The sequence below is a fragment of the Doryrhamphus excisus genome, unplaced genomic scaffold (genome assembly GCF_030265055.1).
Source record: "Doryrhamphus excisus isolate RoL2022-K1 unplaced genomic scaffold, RoL_Dexc_1.0 HiC_scaffold_26, whole genome shotgun sequence".
NCBI lineage: Eukaryota > Metazoa > Chordata > Actinopteri > Syngnathiformes > Syngnathidae > Doryrhamphus > Doryrhamphus excisus.
In genome coordinates, this window is record NW_026652244.1 from 1 (window position 1) to 25,219 (window position 25,219).

Genomic DNA, 25,219 nt, shown 5'->3' on the forward strand with positions numbered 1-25,219 from the left:
CCTTTTAACTGGAACTGGAAAGGCTTGTGTAGCCCCGCACACAAACCAAGTGTCTTCCTCACATGCACACCCAATGTGGGTCTCAAACCCAGGACCCTGAGAGTAAGAGTCTCATGCTCTACCCACTGAGCTAACCAGGCCTTTTTCTGCTGTAGATATAATTTTTTGTTTTTCTTTTTTATCGATGTGGCCATCTTGATGTTTGATCAATTCCACAGACAACCTTGTTTCAGAAGGAGTGAGACTTTCAGTCATCTGTAGTTCTACAGTCTCCGACTCAGGCAACATCTTTGTACCCGACATTTCCAATTTATGATCACTCTGCAACCGCCCCTGAACAGACACCCATGTCCACCCTCTCTTGGGGAACTATTGACTCGACTCAATTAAATGACTAAAACTAAAACCAAAAGACCATAGTTGGAATCCTCCCAGCCTCGTTGGCATATCAACGAGTATGTCCACACCCCGAGGTTATCAAACTCGCTCCCAAGGAAATGTTGGAACTCGGGAAAGCATTAATGGCAAGAAGTAGGATTAAGAATCCTACTTCTTGCCAAAACCTACCCTTTGAAGTAGAAGGAGAAGCCTACCCTATGGTAGAAGATAAGATATGCCTTTATTCACCCCTCAGTGGGAAAATTTGCAAGTTCCTGCAAGTTCCGCAACAGCAGGGGGAGTACCTCAGTATGTTTACAGACCATGGACTCCTCCTAAATTTAGATAAATAGCCTTATCCATGCCAAAACCACACAACAACCTTGACCAAATCCTGACTGACATAACTGACTTGGTACATAATCACCGTCTCAACGGCACTGAATTAGCCCAACTGTTGACATTGACCACAGGCTCCAAGTATGGTGCTTTTTGTACGGCCATTTAGCCAATTCTGCCAAAGAGGAATTCAGAACACGCTCGTGGCCCATTGCCATTTTTATGGTACCTGGCGACTTCAACCAGTGAACTCCACTGTACCACTTATCCTCATCAACGGACTGTATTCCCCACCCTTTACCAGCATGGGGACATTCCAACCCAAGATGAGAACACACTGGACCAGGTACACAGCAACATAGTACGTGGCACAGACACAGCGTCACCCTTCCCCCACTTTTAGCCCAGACTGAAAAAGCAGAGAACCCCCTTTGCAGCTGAAATTGTTCAGTTGGGAGAGCGTTGGATTGAATCTCTAAAGGTCCCTGGTTCAATCCCAGTTTTCAGCACAATCGCTGTTTACATCGTGAGTTGGCAAATAGTTTGTAAAGGGGTGACTTTGTTCTCTTGATTTCATCAACATCGATCACGACAACACAGCCAGACAATTACATATTAAGACCAGACAAGTGCAGTTGGGAGGTGACGTACAACAAATGTTCACAGCATTAGGTCTGCAAAGTGTTCAGCTGATGCACATTTACTGGAAAGGAAAATGGGCTTTTGTCACGGTAGCCATGCCGACACAAGCTAAAATGTTTCTCCCGCCAGGACAACACCCACATGAAATTCAAGCTTTGCTCGCAGACAAATAAGAACCAGCTGAAATGAGCAATCTGCACCTCCAAGTCTGAGTTTATGGTTCTTGCCCAGAAAAGCATAGCTCACAGCCGTAATTGTATAGTGGTTCCTACTCTGTGTTGTGGCCACATCAACCCCGGCCGATTCAGGGTCATGGCAGGTGTGTGTTGCTTTTGTAATTGTATTGTCTGAAAAGACAAGATTGTCTGTCCACTTGAAGTGTGGTGATGTAAGAGTACACTAGTTTTGACCACACCTGTATTTTTAGTAAACATTATTAGCATGCAATGAATCAAAGTATAAGGTACGATGTCGGAGATCGAGAACGCTTTTGTTGGCAAAAAAGCCATAACATATCATTTCGACAATAAGGATATCAAACCCGCTATTTCTTGCATGTAAAGCAAGAAACTCTGGCCTTTGAGTTAAATCCCCCCGCTGCACAGGAAGGCTGCCACAATTTCTGCAACACCAAAACACTAACTAAGATGTGTCATTTTGAGTCAACAAGACCATGTCCACAAAGGAGATGAGGTGACCGAGAGGTTAAGGTGATGGACTGCTAATCCATTGTGTTCTGCACGCATGGGTTCGAATCCCATCCTCATCGGACTATACTAATGCACCAGTTTTGACACCACCTGTGTTTTTAGGAAACATCATTAGAATGCAATTAATCCAAGCATCCGGTACGATGTGGGAGATTGAGAATGCTTTTTGCAGGCAGGCATCGATTCCACTTCATCTCACATGCGAAGTGAGCGCTCTACCATTTGTGGTCCTACAAGAATGGGATTTGTTTTTGTGTACTTCGAATGAAATGTTTTCCGCATGTTGCAGAATTTTCCACAGGAAAGAAATCTTTAAGATGTATCACCAAAAGAGCTGAACCGCCCAATGTGGGGCTCGAACCCACGACCCTGAGATTAAGAGTCTCATGCTCTCCCGACTGAGCTAACCGGGCATTTTTCTGCCACGATATCACTTTTTAATTTTTTTGAATTGATGTGGTCTTCTTGATGTTTGATCAATTCCACACCCAACCTAGTTTCTCAGGGAACAAAGGAGCGAGAGGTTCAGTCATAGCTGAGAACTTTGGAAGTGTAGTCATCTTAACCCTCCTGTTATGTTCATTTGCCAGGAACAGCCATGATGTTCCCGGGTCAGTTTGCATGTTTATTTATCTGAAAGATGTCCAACACCAAAAAAATCCCCACAAGCATTGTTAGTTATTCACTACTAACTCCATTACTAACTATTCTATCAATGTTTAGAGCAATGGTGTACCTTACCTCTCACAGGTAGTGGTTTAATTAATTTTAATTAATTAATTAATTGAATGAATCAGAGGCATCATGAACAGTCTGCATCAAAACATTATCTGAAATCCTGTGGCAGGTTTCTGGCATTGATTCTTAATTCAGTTGCCATCCCTGATAGATGGTAATGGTAATGGTAATCATGCCCGCGTGGCAGGCGAGTCTCTTTGCTTGTCTGACGTCTGTGTCGCATCCTGATTGGCTGGCAGCAAATGTCAACAACACGCGCGCGGCCCCCGCTTGGCAAGTGAGAATTCTACCACTGAACCACCAATGCCACGTGGGGACACACTGTAAGAGAAAAAAAATTCAACCGTCAAGTGGATGAGCCTCTGCAAAGTGGCGCTGAATGACAACACATCACAATGTCATACTCTTTGGATTCAAGCACCTTCTGGCGTAATGGGATCCACAACAATCACGTCAGTTGTGGATGCAACGTCAATTCGTTCTTGAAGGGCACGTGACAAAAAGAAGTACATGGTTCACAAATCAGCTGCCAAAGTTTCACTGACCAAGCACCCAGGCACTGCTGGGATTTGAACCCAGGATCTCCTGTTTACTAGACAGGCACTTTGACCAGCTTAGCCACAGTGCCGGCAGTGCATCTGGCACCAACACAAAAACAGTTTGCCAATGGGGAAAAATGTTCATACAAGGGAGGGAGTCCAAAGTCCAACAAATGTGTGAATTGAGAGTCCCTGGGTGGGCTCGAACCACCAACCTCTCAGTTAACAGCCAAACGTGCTGACCAATTGCGCGACAGAGACTACAACAGCATGACTGCAGTAAGGTTTCACTAAGTGCTGTCCACCTTAACTCTCGGGTGGTCCGGTCTGTTACGTTTCAGGTGTCATTCTGAATACTGCCCTTTAGCAGGAGAAGAGCCTTTGTACTTTTTCAACATGAGCTCTAAAGAAAGGTACAAGCTAAGATATACTGCATTGGCCGGGAATCGGACCCGGGCCCCCCGCTTGGCAAGCGAGAATTCTACCACTGAACCACCAATGCCACATTGGGAAACACCATCGGAGAACAAATTAAATTGTCGAGTGGATGTGCCTCTGCAAAGTGGCGCTGAATGACAAAACATCACAATCACAACACACGCACGGGATGCCAGGGGAGGCCGAGTACTAACAGAGCTGAGCGAGAGGGCATAAGAAAAAAAATTGTGACCTTGTGGTGGTTACCCGACAGCACCAAGGATATGGCGCACGTCTGATGCGTAATGCATGCCAGGTGATGTTCATCTAGCGAGCGGACATTCTTGTGGGGGACAAGCTCAACAGTAGGAATGTTGAGAGAACTGACCAGTCCGCTATCAATGAAGTTCTCGTCCGCCCCAGAGTCAATTAATGCTGTGGTAGGAGAAGCTTCCCCCGCCCAGGATATCTGAAGTCGGCCCACCAAAGCGGATGATGCAGCCGGTGTGGTTGGAGCGGGCAGTGCCAGCAGCTGGGGAATATCCCTGGTGGAGGAAGAGCGTTGGCGTGCTGGGCGAACTGGACAGCGGGAAATTGTGTGTAGGACTCCCACAATACAGGCACAGCCACAGGCGTGGACGGTGACTCCTCTCCGCTGACGAAAGGCGACTGGCTCCCAGTTGCATGGGGACGACACTCCCGACGTCATCAGACGGCGCTCCGATGCTGGAGCAGGGAGGGAGGAGTGGTGCCAGAAGAGCCCCAGGAGGTGGGATTTGGAGCCGACGTGTGGGTCGGCGAGGCTCCGCCCTCCGCTGTGCGCTGCGCTCCCGCAGCCGGTTGTCGAGTCGAATGGATAGCGACAGAGAGCGGCTGGAATGACATGGCGCTGCGGAGCGCATATCGGGCGAGCCTCAGCCAACAAGTGCAAGATGAGCTGGCCGCTCGGGATGAGACCCAGACGCTGAGGCTCGCCCGATACGCGTTTCGTAGCGCCTTGTCATTCCAGCAGCTCTCTGCCGCTATCCCGGTTAGCTCAGTTGGTCAGCGTGTGGTGCTCATAACGCCAAGGTCATGGGTTTGACCCCCCGTACTGGCCACTCTTCTTTATGTGCTCCAGGAACAACAAAAGGGCGACAACCCACTGGCCCCCATATCCAGCATCACACCACCCACCCACCTGTGAAACACCCTCGACAAGGCCGCTGAAAGACCGGGGAGAGGTAAAGAAAACAGCATGTCAAAGCAGAGTGGCAACAAAACTCTCGGCCACCGAGACTGCAAGAAGCAGATCAATGGGGACAGTGGACCCCATTATCCTCTACCCAAAATTTAGACCTCCAAAGTAGAGAATGCGGACTGTGAAAGGACAACACCCGGCCCTCATAACCAACAGTACTCCACCACAAGGTAAACAGCATGGCGGCAACAAATGCCCAGCCAAAGCGTCACAGACAGGATTCCAACCTGTGCGGGGAAACCCATTGGATTTCGAGTCCAACGCCTTAACCTCTCGGCCACCGTGACTCCTTGGAAAAGACCAATGGGGGCAGGTGACCCCATTGTCCTAGAACCAAAATTTTGCTGATGTCAAGGATCAGCTGGCAACATGTGCATGGGAGGAAGACACATGGTTTGTGTGAGGGGCTACACAAGTCTTTCCACTTCTAGTTAAAAGCCAGGCACCTCACATTGTTTCCATAAAGTACCAAGTGATTGTCCTGTTGCCCTTGTATTTTGTGGGCAAAAAGGAGGCGTTTGCAAGCGGACCTCAGACCCTATCACTGGTCACCTGAACAGGGACTTGAATCCCGGACACTCAGATCAAAAGTCTAATGTTCAGGTGACTGGCTCAAACTTTGTCTTGTCTGACCACTCTTTTGTCCGGAAGATATTTGGCTAATGTGGTCTGTTTTCTTAAACCTGCAAATGTCCAAATACACAAGGGTATTGTCTTTGTAGGGAGCATTGTAGTACATGTGACATGTATACTACATATGACATCAGAAATGATGGGTCTTTATTCAACAGAAGAAGAACAACATTTCTTTTAAATAACAGCATAGGAGCTGCTGAAACACAGAGAAGGCACTGCTGGGATTTGAACCCAGGATCTCCTGTTTACTAGACAAGTCTGTCAAAAAATCACAACAGTATCTTGTAACAGTAAGAGGTGTCTTCTCTTAAGGGCCCCTGCTTACCAGTTGATGGGGTTTGACTTGATTCCTTTTAACATAAAAGCATTCTGTCGTCTCTTAATCTATAATCCTGGCTGGCGCTTTTGCAAAAGCTAATATTTTCAAGCAGAGCTTCTGTGTTTCACCAGACCTGTGCAGAAACAAACTGAAATCTGTGACTTGATCAACCTAACTTCTGATCAAATGTGTTAGACCATGGAAGCTGGAATGTGCTTTTGAAAAGTCATTGACACGCAGTTTGCCAATTTGGAACCACACAAGTGCTGTGCAAGAGTGGAGCGCAAACATGAATGAACAGTGACACTGGTGACATCCAGAGAACGTCCCTGGGTGGGCTCGAACCACCAGCCTCCCGGTTAACAGCCGAGCGCGCTGACCGATTGCGCCACAGAGACGGACACACTGCCAACTTCTGTTCAGTTGAAGCCATACTAACGCATGCTATGCGTCCAGCATGCCCTTTGTTTTGGATGTGACTCGCACCTTCTGGTGTAACAATCGAGGCATTGCAAACCAGGACACCAGCTTTACTCTTTGATGAACGCAAAGTATTTTTGGGTACAATCCAGGGGTCTTGTGCTCTCAGGGAAATGGCTCTGTCCTTTTTCAACATGAGTTGAGACGAAATGTATTAAAATAGACAGACTGCATTGGTCACTCAATCAGAATTTCTCCGTTTGCCAATTTCAGACTGCGTGACAAAGAATCAAGTCAAACTCCATCGACAGGATGGACAGGGGACAACAAAGCAGGGAAGATAAGGGATATGGAGGAGAGGGGAAAGATGAGACCGCCTTTGTTAAGAGCCAGAGAAGAAGCTCTCATCTCTGCAAGGTCAAGTACAGTATGCCAGAAGATTTTACCTTGTGAGTTGTCCTCATTCAACAACGGCCTGGATAGCTCAGTTGGTAGCGCATCAGACTTTTAATCTGAGGGTCCAGAGATCAAGTCCCTGTTCAGGCGGTGAAGGTAGGCCCCTTCCCTGAATAACTTGTTTAAGTAAACCTTTGCGATCTTCCAGGACTGTGGGTAAACGCCATTCTCAATAATTAAATTGAAGATACAGTGCGAGACAGGCACTTTGACCAGCTTAGCCACAGCGCCAGCTGTGCATCTGGCACCAACACAAAAACAGTTCGCCAATGGGGAAAAATGTTCATACAAGGGAGGGAGTCCAAAGTCCAACACGTGTGAATTGACAGTCCCTGGGTGGGCTCAAACCACCAACCTCTCAGTTAACAGCCAAACGCGCTGACCAATTGCGTGACAGAGACTACAACAGCACACAAGGAATAACTTGTTTAAGTAAACCTTTTCGACCTAGCACCTTTGCGATCTTCCAGGACTGTGGGTAAACACAATTCTCAATAATTAAATTGAAGATATGAGTTTCTCATGGAACACAAGGAGTGAGAGGTTCAGTCATCACTGGGAACTTTGGAAGTGTAGTCACCTTAAGTCAGGTCTGCTTTGGTGAACTTCAGAGGCATCATGACCAGTCTGCATCAAAACATTATCTGAAATCCTGTGGCAGGTTTCTGGCATTGGTTCTTAATTCAGTTGCCATCCCTGATAGATGGTATTGGTAATGGTAATCATGCCCGCATGGCAGGCGAGTCTCTTTGCTTGTCTGACGTCTGTGTCGCATCCTGATTGGCTGGCAGCAAATGTCTGAGAATTCTACCACTGAACCACCAATGCCACGTGGGGACACACTGTAAGAGAAAAAAAATTCAACTGTCAAGTGGATGAGCCTCTGCAAAGTGGCGCTGAATGACAAAACATCACAATGTCATACTCTTTGGATTCAAGCACCTTCTGGCGTAATGGGATCCACAACAATCATGTCAGCTGTGGATGCAACGTCAATTCGTTCTTGAAGGGCAAGTGACAAAAAGAAGTACATGGTTCAGAAATCAGCTGCCAAAGTTTCACTGACCAAGCACCCAGGCACTGCTGGGATTTGAACCCAGGATCACCTGTTTACTAGACAGGCACTTTGACCAGCTTAGCCACAGTGCCAGCTGTGTATCTGGCACCAACACAAAAACAGTTCGTCAATGGGGAAAAATGGTCATACAAGGAACAGAGTCCAAAGTCCAACACATGTGTGAATTGAGAGTCCCTGTCAGGTTCAAACTCCTCCAGGTCTCTGGTGGTGAAGAAGGGGAAAGTCACAGACCAGTTTCGCTTCTCAGTCAGAGGCACCCAGATTCCATCGGTGGGGGAGAAGCCAGTTAAGAGCCTGGGCAAGATCTATGACTGTACCTTGAAGGACACCGGAGCACTCCAAGCAACATCAGAGGAGTTGGGAACCTGGCTGACCGCAGTGGATAAGTCAGGATTACCAAGTTTACCAAGTTTAAAGCCTGGATCTACCAACACGGTATCCTGCCACGCCTACTCTGGCCGCTGCTGGTCTACAATGTGCCACTGACCACCGTCAAGGGCTTCGAGAGGAAGGTCAGCTGTTTCCTGCGGAAGTGGTTGGGCTTACCGCGAAGCCTCAGCACCATCGCCTTGTACGGGAGGAGCAACAAGCTGAAACTGCCCTTAACTTAACACTATAATCATTGTATTTACATTTTATTCTAACATTTCCCTCCTGTTTATCACACATTTTCTGTTTGCAGTCCCTCCTAGGCTCTCCTCTCGGTTTTCACCTAGCAGGTCATTGTTAGGGTTAAACCCAAAACATTATCACCAACTGTGAAAGAAGACACAAAGACGTGAGATATAGGCTTGCAAGGAGAGTGATCAGAGACTGTTCAGTAACATTCATCCAACCTACTCTGAAAAACAGTCCCTGCTCCCCTTCTTTTATTAAAGTTTAGGTGTGCCCTATTACATAGGTCTCAATCGTCTAAGGGAGGGGGAACAGTTCACACGGTTGAGACTGGTTTCAACATCAAGCAAGCATATTTTGAGAAAGCAAAGCAGAGACAGATAGTTCAAGGATATCAAGAGAAAGCAAAGAGAAAGCAGTGTCTAAAGGAATGTGATGCTCTATGCAAGCGTGTGATCTATGTGCATGTAATAGTAACTTGGATAATATGAAGAATGTGATTACATGATATTAACTTGGATAATATGAAGCAAGCTTATTAAATGTGAGTACATGATATATTCAGTTTTATTCCAACAGTCATCTATGTCAGAAATTGTGCTTACACCTGAACGGAAGTGTTCTCGTCGTCTGAGTCAAAGTACTTGTCTTGGTCAGGAAACAAGTCAGGGGCATGTCCATGATGGCTATCTGAGTCGTCACTGTCATCGCTGCCACCTGCCACCAGTAGGGGGTACATTTCATTTACCTTGTTGTAATTGGTGCCATGGCTAAATCCACAGTCCATGTGATTGTAACCTTCAGGATAGGGATACAACAACATCCACATAAGGCACACAAAAGAAGGGCAACAGCGAGTGCAATAAGCACGGACATCACATAAGGAGACCATTGTCCCACAAGTTTTCTCCAGTCACCGAACATCTCAGTGTCAACACCAGTGTTCCTTCATCTTGGTGTTTAGCACCTTTAAACCAGAAATCGCACGCAACAGCATTCCTGTGGAATCTGTATTGTTGGGGATGGACATGCCACATTGGTCGCCAAGCATGGCGCACACTCCTTGCTGATGTGCCAGCAGTCCATCCAAGGCGATACGATTCTGGAAGGCCATGAGTGACGTGGCATGGAGTTGTTCTCCAATTGCTGTGAGTCCGGCCTCGGTGTAGTTCCCAAGCTTTTGTATGTTATAGTGGAGGTAGTTAATCCTATCCGCATTTTTGTTAACTGTTATCCATGGGATAATACTTTTCAAACCTGATGCAACCTGATTTACTAGTTTGTATTCGTCTGGTACCCCTCGTGGCACGCTGATGGCATCGATGTCGGTGGGATTGTCTTGCATCATCCAGTCGGGGGCTGGAACTTCTCTCTTCCTTTGGAAGTAGTTTGGGATGTGGTGTTTATCTGCTTCAATGATAGCACTTAGTAACATGTCAACATTCATAGGGTAAATAGATACTGGAATCAGTAATGTCACTACTGCACATGTTCCGGTCATGTTATAAACGATGTCATCGAGGTATTCGTCCTCGCACCACTATCACACGTCTGCTCTAAAGTACTAAGTTGATGGGGGTGTGTTTCCTCCTTCTGTGTTGTAGGTAGCTTGATTTTTTTTACATGTCTACAATATTTGAACTCAACGTGACCTACATTTTTTTGCGGTTCCTTTTAGCTGTACACTGGTGAAATTTGCTCGGGCTACTTTAGTAGAGAATGGTGGGGGCCTTTTTGTCTCATTGACTACTGGGAATATAGTGTTTATATCATATAAACATTCTCGACAAAAACATTCTAATATTCTGAACATGATGGTGACAGTGTGGACATTTTTGTCATTACTTCAGGGACTCAAGTAGCATTGATCAGTGCTGGTACAATCTGGAGAAGTGGGGTCATGGTCATACATGCAACACAACTAATATTTTTAACATAGTTTGCTGCACTTTTTGCTGCTTGTTCAATGTTTAAAACCCAGTTGTTAAAAGTTCCTGAAATGGTTCCATGGTGATGCCTTCCATTTTTACTATTGGATTCATTACAATAATCATATAGACATAAACATTTATTAATTATTATATTATTTATAGCTTAACCCGACTACAATAGTTATTGTTAAGCCGGGGGACATTTTGGTTACTGTTTCATTTTTGTGCCATTCTGCTACAGTGCCCTCAAAACCAGGATGCATTGTTGGGTTTTCTGGCCAAGGGTATGTGCTATAATCTTCACTGCTCAGCACGATGCCCCAGAGTCTAGGACTCTGAAGTCCCCTGCGTCACAGACGGGTCTTTACCTTCCTCGTCAGACTCCCGAACAATGACTAGTTTACAATGCGATTGATGTACCTCTTTTTGCAATTTCAATGTCGTCAATGTCGTTAACAATACTTGATAAGGTCCTTCCCACTTGGAAAAGTGTCAGTGTTTTCTTTTTACACTTATAAAACAATAAAGTCCATGTGTATTACTTGAAATAAATATTGTGGTTTTTGAAATTGGCCACACCGAGGTCGGAAGCTGCCCTGGGCTTTGTGTTTTGCACACATTAAACACGCTCTACAAATTTTTTGGAATAAGAATTAAATTCATACATAGTAAAGTGGGTGTTAATAGTGTGGCACATCCCTCCTGTTGAAACATGTGCAAAACCATGGCTCAAAATAGCGTCCCACTTATGCAAATTTTTTGGCAAGATTGTTTTATTATCTGTCGACATATTAACCTTTTTGTCCAGGGTTGCTTTATTCCTAAGACAGTGGTCAATTCCTTGCTTTGGACTCTGTTGTTGCATGTCTGCCAGAATCTCAAAGTCTACTTGTAATTTTTTAGTGTTAAGATGGTTCAGTTCCTTTAGTGCTGCTTGTTTTATCATTTTATCAGCGAACGCATTTCCTAAGGATATCGGATCAGTATTATTTGTAATATGTGTCATGCATTTACATACAGCAATTTGTTTTGGCAATTGCACTGCTTCTAGTAATGCTGTTAGTAATCCGTCATGAGTTACTGGTTTTCCCGTTGATGTTATCATACCTCTGTTTTGCCAATATTGTGCAAAGGTATGTACTGTTGAATATACATATTGGCTATCAGTATAAATTGTCACCTTTTGACCTTTCATTAATTTGCATGCTTCTGTAAGCGCTACTAATTCTGCTGCTTGCACAGAATAAGAGGATGGTAAATGTTCTGCTTCCAACACCATATCTTGTGTAACAACTGCATAGCCTGTTATTGTTTGTCCAAAATTATTTTTCTTCAAGGAACCATCTTCAAAATCTCCTCTTTTTGTTAGTGCCTGATCTAATATGTCTGGTCTACACTTTGCAGTTTGTGTTGTTAGTTCATAACAATCATGTGGTTGGCCTTCCTCAAGGAGTGGTAGAAGGGTAGCTAGGTTGAGCGTGGTGCATCGCTCAAGTGTTAAATGTGGTTGGGACAAAAGTGTTGCCATGCAAGACAGATGTCCAGCAGGAGACAAAAATGTCACGTTAGTCTGTAATAGCAGGGTGGAAACCGCATGAGGTACTTTCAGTACGAGTAGATGGAATAATACAATGGTTGCACTTGTTTCCACGGCTATAGATGCTGCTATTACAGCCCGCACACAAGGTTATGTAAGACCTTTACAATCTACTGTTTGTATAAATGTTTTGCTGTAATCAGGTAGTGCTAGAATCGTACTTCCTACCAGTATATATATATATTTTTTTTTTGAACACAGAATGCTTTTTCTGCCTCATTCGTATTTACGTTTGCAAAAAAAAACAAATATATATATATATATATATATATATATATATATATATATATATATATATTGGGGTGTTCAGCCCTTATATGGTGATTTTTTTTCTTTCGAAATTTGAAGCGGCTAAGTGCTGAATCGGTTCCATTTCGTAAAACCATTAACTGAGCAAAATAACAGCTTTTTTCACACACGCATTCCCGTGCCTCACTATACCCAGGTATGTGATAACAACGTTGTACCAGTACCAGGTGCCCACTGAAGGACGAAGTTGCATGCACTGCCAGCCGAGCCCAGTCCAGTTTGCTGCCCCTAGGCGAAAGCTCCTATAGTCCGCTGCCACAGGGGCGAGAAGCCGATGCCTTTATTGTCACATTACACATAGGTAGACACCATTACACGCAGCCAATGCCATTACCATGTGTTGCTATAGTGTGAAGGTGCGTTCACTGTACATGCTGTTAACTCGTAAAGTAACTGTTTTGTTTGCGTGTTCTGTTTGTTCTCTGTTCAGTATGCACACTCGGCATACTAAACACGGACCAACAAGGCCAGAATGGTGTCACTACAGACCATCGGATCGGTTCACGAAGGATTTTTTGGTTGGCTGGTACTCCTGACGGTGATGCTGAACCACTCGGAAGATGAACTGCCGCTCCTCTTCAGACTTGGTAAGAGCCACGTTGTAGTCTGTGGCGAGCTTTACAGCTCGTTCAGCGGCGTCATTGACCACCTTTAGTGCTGCCAGAGCCTGAGGCATGATCTCCAGGTCCTCCAGAGTTCGCGGCGTGTCGACCATCAACTTCAAGAATAGGTTCTGAGACCGTTGTGTGACGAACAGACTTAACTTCAAGTCAGCTGTTTTTGGACCAGCCTTCACGTTGAGGTTCACCCGACGGAGGTCCTTCTTTGTTGGCGGCACAGATGCCATGTTCTCCAGCATCTCCTTCTTCTCGTCCGGCGACACCTTCTTGGAGAACAGGGCAAGACCAACGAGATCCTCGCTCAGGTACCATAAGTGGCCCTTTACTTTCTGCATCGCCTTCCCCGCCACGTCAGCATCGACCAGTTGACCATAGGCTTCGATTTCCTTCACTAGAAGCAGGTCGTTGATCGGAGCGTCCGCGGCGTAGGGAGCCTCGAACCAGTGGCGCACATAGACAGAGACCAGGAAGGTACACAACCACTGGATGGCCTGTTCCTGGTGCTTGCTGATGGCGAAGTTCGCTGCTTCCTTCAGCTGCCGTCGGAAGAGGCATATCTTCAGACAGTAAAGCCCCTTTGCCATCCAGCGGGCTCGGTGGTAGGCTCCAGGTCGGCGGAATGCCATCTTGGTCTTCTTCCCCAAGTAGGCCAGTGTCAGGTTCAGCAGCTCCAGGTAGTCGTCCCTGGTTTCGGCCTTCTCCCAACTCTGCCATGTGATGACGGCATGCCAGGAAGAGGAGTCGGGATCCAATAGCTCGCTCCACTACAGCACAAGCGCCACCGTGAACGCCTGTGTTGGCAGCTGTCGTATCAAAGCAGAGTCCCGCCAGCCAAGGTTTGACTTGAGGCCATTCTTTACAAAACCTTCAGGATTGCTCCTCCCATGGCCACGCCAGTCCCTGCCGGGATGGAGGGGACGGACAAAATCTTCTCCAGACCCATTCCTGTCACCACAATCGCCAAGCGATCGCTTCGCCCACCCTCAGGATCCGGGAGGAGCTTGCCGTCGAAGTGGAGGATCAGGGGGACTTCTGGTTTGAACTCTTCTTGAAGGCTCTTCCCCAGTTCAGTACGCACCTCTTTTCTAGCTTCATGGAGTGATCCAACAGACAGAGTCAGTTCTCCAACGTTGACCCCCGCAGCCATGAGGGCAGGAGTGGCCCTCGTGGATACCCCGGCTCGGTCGCAGGAAGCAACGAAGAGTGGATCATCGATGACGCGGCGCCGATTGACTGACGGCCCTGGCTGAGGTTCATTCCCCAGGGGTGATACTCATCGTCGTCGTGATCGTCTTCAGATGAAGTGGCTTGAGATCGCTCACACTCAACCGCTGATTTGGCCAAAAGTCTGTCGATTTCACTCTTCGACTTCCAGCGACGCCTCTCGAGGTCCTTTTGTTTCTTGTCTTTTGCCTTGATTCTCGCCTCGTACTTCTTATCAGATCCACCTAGGAACATCACCCGGGCACCGCGTTGATCCCTCAGGAAGTCCCTGTCTTCTTGAATTTCAATGTGGGACATCACGTTCCCTTTGGCGATGTCGAAAAGACCTAGACAATACTTATTGTACTCTGCTTCTTTCTTTTCCTGTGCTTCCCCTCCCCTGTGTCACGCCGAGGAGAGGGTAAGACCCAAGAGAAGCACGCAGGCAGGAGTAGTTTGCAATAAAAGGTCTTTATTGCCTCCTCAAAAAGCAGGATAGTGACAACAAAAAACTATGGTGCAAAAATGGAGAGCAAACAGAAAAGGCACCACGAAAAAGACTAGCAAGGCTATACAAAACTAACTTCTTAGTGCAGGTAGGGAGCAGCTACCTGGCTGGCAGGAAGGCGTCGGGCAGGAGACTTGGCACCACTATGTGGTGGTGGAAAAGACGGAAAAAGGCTCAGGTCCAAACAGGCAAGTGGCGTGCGTCCATGTGGAACAATACTACGACGCCTTCCTGCTGCCACAGGTGTGCCTAAATGGAAGGTGGTGATTGAGAACACCTGTGGCTGGCCGGGTAGCTCCTCCCATCAGGGCGAACTGGGGCCTGAGGGGAGAGAGAGAGCATGAGTGACAGGCAAGTGCAAATGGTGACAAAACCAGTAGGCTGCTCCAGGAGCAGTAAGATGGTGTCACGCAATGGCGTGACAGTATTCCCCCCTCCCAACTAACCGGGCGGGCCTACCGGGTTACCTGGTTTATCGGGAAATCTCTGATAAAAGTCGGAGATGAGGGACGGGTCAAGGATAAGGGCGCGCGAAACCCACGAACGCTCCTCGGGGCCGTAACCCTCCCAGTCTATGAGAAATTGCACCCCTCTGCCACGCCTCCTGGCGTCGAGGATGGACTTAACAGAGAATGCCGGATGGCCGTCTAGAAGCCGGGGGGGTGGTGGAGGCACGGGTGGAGGGCTAAGCTCGCAGGAGGCAACTGGCTTCAGGAGGGACACGTGAAACACTGGGTATCTCTTGATGGACGGAGGGAGTTTGAGCCTGGACACAGGGACACAGGGTTGATCATGCGCACCACCTCGAAGGGACCAATGAACCGAGGGGACAGCTTCCTGGATCCACCAGCCAACGTGAGGTCCCGAGACGACAACCAAACCCTCTGACCGGGCCTGTAGTCAGGAGCTGGTCTGCGGTGACGATCGGCCAACCTCTGGTTACGTCTGGATGACCGCACAAGTGCTGCCCGAGTGTCTCGCCATACCCGGTGAACACGGCGTAGCAGGGAGGCCACCGAGGACACGGAGGACTCCGCCTCTTGGGTGGGAAACAGGGGTGGCTGGAATCCTTGGGCGACGTGAAAAGGAGAGCGGCCCGTAGAGGAGCAAACGAGGGTGTTGTGGGCGTACTCCACCCACGGCAGGTGGAGGGACCAGGAAGTGGGGTGCTGGTGGCATACACACCGCAGGGCTGCCTCCAAGTCCTGGTTTGCTCGCTCCGTCTGGCCATTGGTCTGTGGGTGGTATCCAGAGGAGAGGCTCGCTGTGGCTCCCAGAGACTTGCAGAATGACCTCCAAGTGGCTGCTGCAAATTGCGGACCCCTGTCCGATACCACGTCCAGTGGAATGCCATGGATACGCACCACATGTTGGACCAAGAGTTGGGCTGTCTGCATGGAGGATGGCAGCTTGCGGAGCGGAATGAAGTGAGCGGATTTCGAGAATCTGTCGACGAATGTGAGAATGACGGTGAAGCCCTTCGAAGCCGGTAGTCCAGTGACGAAGTCCATGGCCACGTGAGACCACGGGCGGGAGGGAATGGGAAGGGGCCGCAACAACCCCGCCGATGCCAGACTAGAAGACTTGTTCCGAGCGCAGGTGGTGCAGGCCGCTACGAACCGCCTGATGTCGGAGTGCAGGGATGGCCACCAGAACCTCTGAGCAAGCAAAAAGGCGGTGCGTCTAGCCCCCGGATGGCAGGCGAGTTTGGAGCAGTGAGCCCAAACCAGGACTTCCGAGCGAAGGTCTTGGGGAACAAACAGACGGTTGGGTGGGCAGCCAGGGACCGGAGGTGCTTGACTGTTTGCTTCTTTCACCCGCCTCTCCACCTTCCATTGGAGCGATCCCAGGATGCGCGACTCGGGTAGGATGGTCTCCCAAGGGCGGGGCTCCACCGGAGGTGCGAACATCCTGGACGGGGCATCGGGTTTTCCATTCTGGGAGCCTGGGCGGTAAGTGAGGGTGAAATCAAACCGAGTGAGGAAGAGGGCCCAGCGTGCCTGGCGGGGGTTCAGCCGTTGGGCGGCGCGGATGTAGGACAGGTTCCTGTGGTCCGTGACAATGACAAAAGGGTGAGCCACCCCCTCCAACCAGTGCCTCCACTCCTGCAGGGCGAGGATGACTGCCAGGAGTTCACGATTGCCAATGTCATAATTACGCTCGGCGGAGGACAGACGTCTGGAAAAGAATGCACAAGGGTGCCATCTCTGGTCCGTGCTAGTGCGCTGGGAGAGCACGGCCCCGACCCCCGTATCTGACGCGTCCACCTCAACAAGAAAGGGACGAGAAGGGTTAGGGTGAACAAGTAAAGGAGCGGTAATGAAACATGATTTGAGGTGGTTAAAGGCTGCGTCGGCCGCAGGGGACCATAAAAAGGGTGTCTTGGAGGATGTGAGCTTGTTCAGAGGTTCCGCGACCTTGCTAAAGTCTTGGATAAAGCGCCTTAACGAACAGTCGGTTGGCTAAGAGCCTCTGGAGCACCAGGCGAACGTGTTGGAAGTGAGCGGAGGCAGAGGGGGAGAAAATGAGGATGTCGTCGAGGTAGACGAACACGAAACGTCCAATCATGTCACGTAATACGTCATTAATGAGGGCTTGAAAAACAGCGAGTGCATTAGTGAGGCCGAACGGCATGACGCGGTACTCGAAATGTCCCAGCGGGGTGTTGAAAGCAGTTTTCCATTCATCGCCCTCACGGATGCGCACAAGGTGGTAAGCGTTGCGTAAATCCAGTTTAGTAAACATGACAGCACTATGGAGGGGGGTGAAGGCAGCGTCGAGCAGGGGCAGAGGATATTTGTTCTTTATCGTGATTTTGTTAAGGGCAGGGTCGCAAGGAGCCGTCCTTCTTCTTAACAAAGAAGAACCCTGCCGCCAGGGGTGAGGAGGAGCGACGTATGTGGCCAGCCGCGAGCGAAGAAGAAATGTAATCCTCCAAAGCCTTTTGCTCAGGCAGAGAGATATTATAAAGGCGCGAAGAGGGGAGTGGCGCTCCCGGCAACAAATCGATAGCGCAATCATAAGGACGGTGGGGTGGAAGTGACATGGCACGATCCTTACAAAAAACCTGGTGAAGGGAGTGATATTGCTCGGGCACAAAAGAGAGGTCGGGAGGAACCGGTGGCGACAAGACAGAGTGAGAACTGGGAGACGAGGCGGAACGCAGACAATTGGAGTGGCAGAAATCACTCCAATTGGTAATTTTAAGTCCAGACCAGTCAATTACAGGGTTATGCTGTCTGAGCCAAGTAAGACCAAGGACCACCGGCGCCGAACGAGAAGGGATGACAAAGAAGCTAATAGTCTCTAGATGGTTACCAGTGAGACTCAGAGCGCACATACAAGTCTGGTGAGTGATACTAGCGAGGTGACCCCCGTCGAGAGAGCGAACGGACTTGGGAGGATGTAACTTGACAGTGGGTAATTTGAAGCGTGAAACTAAGTTACAGTCAATGAAATTATCATCAGCTCCAGAGTCAATAAGTGCCTGGACAGGTACCGCCTCCCCCCGCCACGACAGCGTACCTTCAATCTGGAGGCGTCCGATGACTGGTGAGGTCCTCTGTGATCCCTCGCTGGAGGGGGAGCGGCGTCGGCTCCTGGGACACACGGGGCACCTGTTGACGGAATGCCCCGCCTCTCCGCAATACAGGCAAAGACTAAGTCGCAGCCGTCGGGCCCTCTCTGCCGATGACAGGCGGCTGGCCCACAGCTGCATGGGTTCGGTCCCGCCAAGAGCCTCCAACGGGGGTCCGCTGATGTCCGAAGGGGGGATGAGGGGGTCCGGGAGGTTGTCTGGAGGGGCTGGCAGCGCCAGGCGTGGGACGACGATCCGTCCTGGCCTACGTTGGAGAGCGCGCTCCCGCAGGCGGCCATCCATCCGAATGGAGAGGGCGATGAGCTCCTCCAACGTGTTTGTCTCGTCCCGCGCGGCCAGTTCATCTTGCAGGTGAGGGCTGAGGCTCCCCAGGAAACTGCAGCGGAGCGCCTTCTCATTCCAATCGCTCTCGGTTGCCAGAATGCGGAAGGTGACGGAATGGTCCGCGACGGAGGCGCCGCCCTGGCGAATAGACAGCAGGCGCATTCCAGCCTCCCGCTCTCGCATGGGGTGATCAAACACCCTCCTCATCTCAGCCACGAACAAGGTTAAATTGACCAGTAGCTCCGGTCTCTTCTCGGAGATGGCCATGGACCAGCGAGCCGCGCGGCCAGAGAGGAGGCTGAGCATATATGCCACCCTGGCTGCGTCCGTAGTGTACGTGGCGGGCTGCTGGGCGAAGGTGAGGGAACACTGGTGAACAAACAACCCGCACTGGCCGAAGTCTCCTCCATACCGGGCCGGGTGGGGAATGCTGGGTTCGCGGGAAGAGGCGCCAAGTGGTGGGAGAGGGGGCATGACTGTCGGAGGCTCGTCGGAGGAGGGGGCAGGAATACGGGCATGGATCTCCTTAATAAGGCTAGCCATGCCTTCAAGCATCTGCTCGTGACGGCTGATGGACTCACCGTGAGCTTTGAGGGCAAACAAAATCTTCTCCTGCTCTGCGGGGTCCATGCTTCATTTGGTCGTAGTATTCTGACACGCCGAGGAGAGGGTAAGACCCAAGAGAAGCATGCAGGCAGGAGTAGTTTGCAATAAAAGGTCTTTATTGCCTCCTCAAAAAGCAGGATAGTGACAACAAAAAACTATGGTGCAAAAATGGAGAGCAAACAGAAAAGGCACCACGAAAAAGACTAGCAAGGCTATACAAAACTAACTTCTTAGTGCAGGTAGGGAGCAGCTACCTGGCTGGCAGGAAGGCGTCGGGCAGGAGACTTGGCACCACTATGTGGTGGTGGAAAAGACGGAAAAAGGCTCAGGTCCAAACAGGCAAGTGGCGTGCGTCCATGTGGAACAATACTACGACGCCTTCCTGCTGCCACAGGTGTGCCTAAATGGAAGGTGGTGATTGAGAACACCTGTGGCTGGCCGGGTAGCTCCTCCCATAAGGGCGAACTGGGGCCTGAGGGGAGAGAGAGAGAGCATGAGTGACAGGCAAGTGCAAATGGTGACAAAACCAGTAGGCTGCTCCAGGAGCAGTAAGATGGTGTCACGCAATGGCGTGACACCCTGGCGTGGTTTTTCATCACTTTCCGGTATTTCTCGTATTCCACCTTCAACTTTTGAACGGCGTTACGTTTTTCTGCAGTAGTAATGGAGGATTGGTTCCACAAACGGATGACCTCCTCAATGACCAGCGCTGATGCTGAACTCAGATCCTGTTTCTCATTCTTGAGGAAGAAGAAAAGTCGCAGGAGGACCTCCTTGACTGTCGGGAGCTGTTTTAACGAGGACAAACTCTCTTTCCGAGCATTTCCTAGAAGCACAACGTCTCTCTTGGATCGTGTGCTAGCCATCTGGAAAGAAAGAGAACGGGTAAAGCATTACAGTAAGAGTAACTTCTCCCAAGCAATAATACACGCTAGGCTGATGTGGTGAGGCACGGGATAGGGATGTCGCGGGAGAAATTGCAAACTGTGGTGCAATACTCTCGGGTAGTAGAGCTGAATCAAAACTCAGCACAACGAATATCACAAACTTTTATTTTTCTGAACACCCTAATATATATATATATATATATATATATATATATATATATATATATATATATATATATATATATATATATATATATATATTCCTAGCCTAGCATGACCGTCAACTCCGTCTTTGCACAAAGAACTGCTAACTCGGTCTTTTTTTTTTTTGTCCCGTCCAGCCATTGGGGCCATTGTTGATCTAAATGCCCTTACATGCTAAACAGATTTGCTCTGTGTCAGGAAAGGTGTTGGCTACAACTTCCCTGTACCATGAAATTTTATTTACCGTTATTTGATGTTTTTGTTTTGCCATTTGGAAGAAGAACAGAAAAGAAGAAGAGAAAGGTGGGGGGGGAGTAGAGGGAGAGACAAAAACAGCAGCAACAAGAATTCCCATAACAACAACAGTGACAAACAGAACAGTTAAATGTCAATGATGGCTAAGGGTCACAATAGAGCTGATATCAGTGAAGTGAAACAGTCCAACTTACCAATAGCAATAGTAACAATGAAGACATGAACCATGATAGTGAACACAATTACAGCCATACAGTTACAGTAATTAAAATCTCACTGCTTGACATCATTTTTACTGTAATAATAGCATACCAGTAGCATATAGACATCAGGGATAAGATGGTAGATTGTGTAGAGAAGCACCCATGTGCTGTGAGTGTCCATATGGAGGTGTGTACTTCTGTGTATATATTCATATATGTGTGCGTAAGCGTGCTTGTGTATGTGAATGCGAGTGTGTGAATGTGTAATTGTCACTGAGAATGACAAAAGGAGAGAGACTGCCTTCTACCACCCAGCAAACCCCGCCCCGCGCAGCCAGGTCAAGCCCCCACCGCCAGAGATCCTCCGGCCCCGTGGGTGTGGGCAAAGCCAGGGCCGACTCCCCAAGCAACTCCCCTAAGAGACCAGCAAGAGGCCATGGAGGAGCAATCCCAACCGGCAACAGGGCGCCAACAGGCCAGAGGAGAGCCGCACCCCCGAGACCAGCGGGAGACCATACCCCACTAGGGCAGAAGGGCATTGAAGGCAACACACCTGTGGGCACAGAGGCGCCCCCGCCAACCGGGAGGGACCCCATCCACGGCCGGAGGCGCTGCCCCCCACACACCCCCAGGAAGCAGAACCTGGCCCGCCCCAGGTAACCCCAGGCCTGACCACCAATTTAGGACCGCCCCGGCCAGGACAGAAGAGGCCCGGGCACACTGCCCCATGGAGGACCGGGCAGTAGAGATGGAACACCCTGCGCCAGACCCCTGCAGAGCCCCCCCCCCCCCCCCCCCCCGTATATCTACATATATGGCCATATACGTACACACACCTATATATATATATATATATATATATATATATATATATATATATATATATATATATATATATATATATATATAATTATAATAAAACTTATCATTATTTATCTAAGTATTTAAAACAATAAATACATAAAATAATCTCAGACACACGCGCACACCCCATCCACTCAATACGCACACACGCAAGCACACACTGTGGACGTCCCTGGGTGGAGCGTCCGGGGCATCACAGGGCGGGGGACCCAGGGGTCCCAGACCCACAACCGGGCCCCGAGCCCAGGGAGGTACGGACCGCCAAGGCATAGCACCCCCAGACTCCCCTTGACCACGGCATCGGGGCTACGGCAGTGTGGCAGACAAAGGAGCGGGTGAGGGGAGAAGACCCGCACATGAGCAAGCGAGGGGGCGAGCAGGCGAGTGGTGAGGTGCTCCACCGCGCCGGCCGACACCCGCCGGGCAGCTCACCCCCGTGAGGGAGAGCCATAGCTCCAAGTCATGGGGAGGCCAAGCACCAGCGCCGAGGAGAGGACCAGCGCAAGGCCACCGACGGACCCCACCATCCACCGGGAGGGCCGTGCTAACTCGGTCTTACTGCGAGAGACCGCCAACTCCGCCTCATTACAAAGGACCGCCAACTCCGTCTTTTACAAAGGAAAGCCCGTCAAAAGGGCTCCTTCCTCTTGCACAAGACTGCCAAGTCCGCCCTGTTGCAAAACACTGCCAAGTCCGCCTTGTCACAGAAGACCGCCAGCTCTGTCTTTCTACAGAAGACTGCCGAATTCGTCTCTTTGCTTGCCAGCGAATAGTATACACAAGGCTTTAGCACCGGGTGACAAACCTTATTGACCCGAGGGACGCACTCAGTTCTAGGGGTCAAGAACCCTTCTGGCCTCCCTGCATTGGTTGCCTGTTCGCTTTAGGATTCAATCTGAGATTTTGTTGTTTCCTATTTGACCTTTTAGTTTTGGATTAAATTCAATTTGTACCTTCATTTATTGTATTTTATTTTTACCTTTTATTTTACTAGCCTGTCCAGCACTTTAGAAACTGTGTTCATAAAATGTGCTATATCAATAAAGTGGATTGGATTAATGGGCTGCATGCAGCCCCCAGGTCTCAGTTTTCCCACCCCTGCTTTAACACAAAGGGACGACGCCCTTTCACTCACACTCTGATCAAAATTGTCTTACTGTTTGTTGTCTTCTCTTCCGTCGGTATCCCATCAACCTTCAGCTTCCAGTTGTTGAACTGAGAAGACAGCCCATCAAAGGGTTTTGTCTGCCGTGGCCACGGTCTTTCTGTCTCGTCCGCTCCACAACTGGACTCCTCAGGTGTCTTGGGATCCGGCTCGAAGGACCAAGTAAAGGTCAGGTTCAAACTCCTGTGATATCCAAGATGGCGCCGCGGACGGCTGCCTCGGTGTGTTGGTGCGCATTGTTTTGCTTTGTTTTATGTTATAAAACTGTTTTTTGCGCCGGTACCGGGAGCTCTTTCACCAGGGAAGAGCTCATGAACATCAGGGGAGCAACACCAGAGGATTTATTTCCTAAATTCCTGCTTCCAACAGCGGAAATTTTGGATATATTGGTCAAAGGTGCGCTCACCCTTGCACACGCAGCGAAACGCCGGAGGAGAGGAAAACGGGCCGGCGCGCTCGTGCGCCTTCGTCAGCGGGGATTACGCACGTCGCTACCCGGGATATTTCTCTCTAACGTGCGTTCACTTCCCAACAAACTAGATGAACTACAACTGCTGTTGGGAAAAAACAGGGACTTCTCTTCATCTGCGGTTTTGTGCTTTATTGAGACGTGGCTCTGTGGATTAATACCGGACTCTGCGCTGGAGCTGGCTGGCTTCCAACTCCATCGCGCGGACAGAGACACGGAACTTTCCGGCAAAACCAAAGGTGGAGGAATCTGTTTCTATATCAACAGTGGTTGGTGCAACGATGTGACAGTGATCCAGCAGCACTGTTCTCCTGACCTGGAATCTTTCACCATTAACACCATTAACATTAACACCTTTTTATTCACCCCGTGAGTTCGCTTCATTCATTCTGGTTGGCGTCTACATCCCGCCGCAAGCCAACGTGCAGGACGCACAGCGCATGCTCGCCGACCAGATACTGTGTGTGGAGCGGACCTACCCGGACTCCTTAGTTATTGTCCTTGGTGACTTTAACAAAGGCAACCTCACCCACGAACTCCCTAAATACAAACAGTTTATCAAATGCCCGACCAGAGAGGAGAATATTCTGGATCATTGTTACACTACAGTCAGGGATGCTTATCACGCCGTCCCCCGTGCTGCTCTGGGACTCTCTGACCACATCATGGTCCACCTGATTCCTGCGTACAGGCAGAAACTAAAGCTCTGCAAACCTGTAGTGAGGACATCAAGGAAGTGGACCAGTGAGGCTGTGGAGGATCTCCAGGCGTGTTTGGACTCCACTGACTGGGATGTGTTCAGGACTGCTACCAACAGTCTGGATGAGTACACAGAGGCTGTGACGTCCTACATCAGCTTCTGTGAGGACTGCTGCGTTCCATCACGCACCAGGGTGAGTTACAACAACGACAAACCCTGGTTCACAGCCAAACTCAGACATTTAAGGTTGGCGAAGGAGGAGGCCTTCAGGAGTGGGGACATAAACAAATACAAAGAGTCGAAGTACAAGTTTAGCAAGGCGGTGAAAGAGGCTAAACGACTGTACTCTGAGAAGCTCCAACACCAATTCTCAGCTAACGACTCTGCGTCTGTCTGGAAAGGGCTCAGGCAGATCACCAACTACAAGCCTAAAGCCCCCCAATCCATCAACGATCGACGCCTAGCCAACGACCTGAACGAGTTCTACTGCCGCTTTGAAAGACAAACGGACAGTCCAGCAACCATCCCCCTCGACACCTTCCAACAGCTCCAGCTCCAGCCATCTCCACCAAGACCTGCCTTAATGGCCCTCCCTTCCCCCTCCTCACCCACCTCAGTGACGACTCTTTCCATCCACGAGAGAGACGTAAACAAACTCTTCAGGAGACAGAACCCCCGGAAAGCAGCTGGACCGGACTCTGTGTCTCCGTCCGCCTTGAAGCACTGCGCTGACCAGCTGTCTCCAGTGTTCACAGAGATTTTCAACACCTCACTGGAGACATGCCACGTGCCTGCCTGCTTCAAGACCGCAACCATCATCCCTGTTCCCAAAAAGCCAAGGACCACAGGACTTAATGACTTCAGACCCGTCGCCCTGACCTCCGTGGTCATGAAGTCCTTTGAGCGCCTTGTGCTCTCTCACCTCAAAGTCATCACCAACCCTCTCCTAGACCCCCTGCAGTTTGCCTACAGAGCCAACAGGTCTGTAGACGATGCAGTCAACTTGGCCCTCCACTACATCCTCCAGCACCTGGACTCCGCAGGAACCTACGCTAGGATCATGTTCGTGGACTTCAGCTCTGCATTCAACACCATCCTCCCATCTCTGCTCCAGGAGAAGCTCTCCCAGCTGAGCGTGCCTGACTCCACCTGCAGGTGGATTACAGACTTCCTGTCTGACAGGAAACAGTGTGTGAAGCTGGGGAAACACTTCTCCGATACAAGAACCATCAGCACCGGATCCCCCCAG

General features: G+C 49.4%; 7 non-coding genes across 7 annotated transcripts; 1 reads left to right on the top strand and 6 right to left on the bottom strand.

Moving 5' to 3' along the window:
- The first annotated feature begins 2,046 nt into the window (after positions 1-2,046).
- trnas-gcu (transfer RNA serine (anticodon GCU)) lies at positions 2,047-2,128 on the top strand. The gene has a single exon. It is a non-coding gene; the product is annotated as a tRNA-Ser (tRNA).
- A 281-nt stretch (positions 2,129-2,409) lies between these two features.
- trnak-cuu (transfer RNA lysine (anticodon CUU)) lies at positions 2,410-2,482 on the bottom strand. The gene has a single exon. It is a non-coding gene; the product is annotated as a tRNA-Lys (tRNA).
- An 879-nt stretch (positions 2,483-3,361) lies between these two features.
- On the bottom strand, positions 3,362-3,435 carry trnat-agu (transfer RNA threonine (anticodon AGU)). Its single transcript has one exon. It is a non-coding gene; the product is annotated as a tRNA-Thr (tRNA).
- Positions 3,436-3,777: 342 nt separating this feature from the next.
- On the bottom strand, positions 3,778-3,848 carry trnag-gcc (transfer RNA glycine (anticodon GCC)). Its single transcript has one exon. It is a non-coding gene; the product is annotated as a tRNA-Gly (tRNA).
- A 1,361-nt stretch (positions 3,849-5,209) lies between these two features.
- trnas-cga (transfer RNA serine (anticodon CGA)) lies at positions 5,210-5,290 on the bottom strand. Its single transcript has one exon. It is a non-coding gene; the product is annotated as a tRNA-Ser (tRNA).
- A 992-nt stretch (positions 5,291-6,282) lies between these two features.
- On the bottom strand, positions 6,283-6,356 carry trnan-guu (transfer RNA asparagine (anticodon GUU)). The gene has a single exon. It is a non-coding gene; the product is annotated as a tRNA-Asn (tRNA).
- Positions 6,357-7,909: 1,553 nt separating this feature from the next.
- On the bottom strand, positions 7,910-7,983 carry trnat-agu (transfer RNA threonine (anticodon AGU)). The gene has a single exon. It is a non-coding gene; the product is annotated as a tRNA-Thr (tRNA).
- Positions 7,984-25,219: the final 17,236 nt, after the last annotated feature.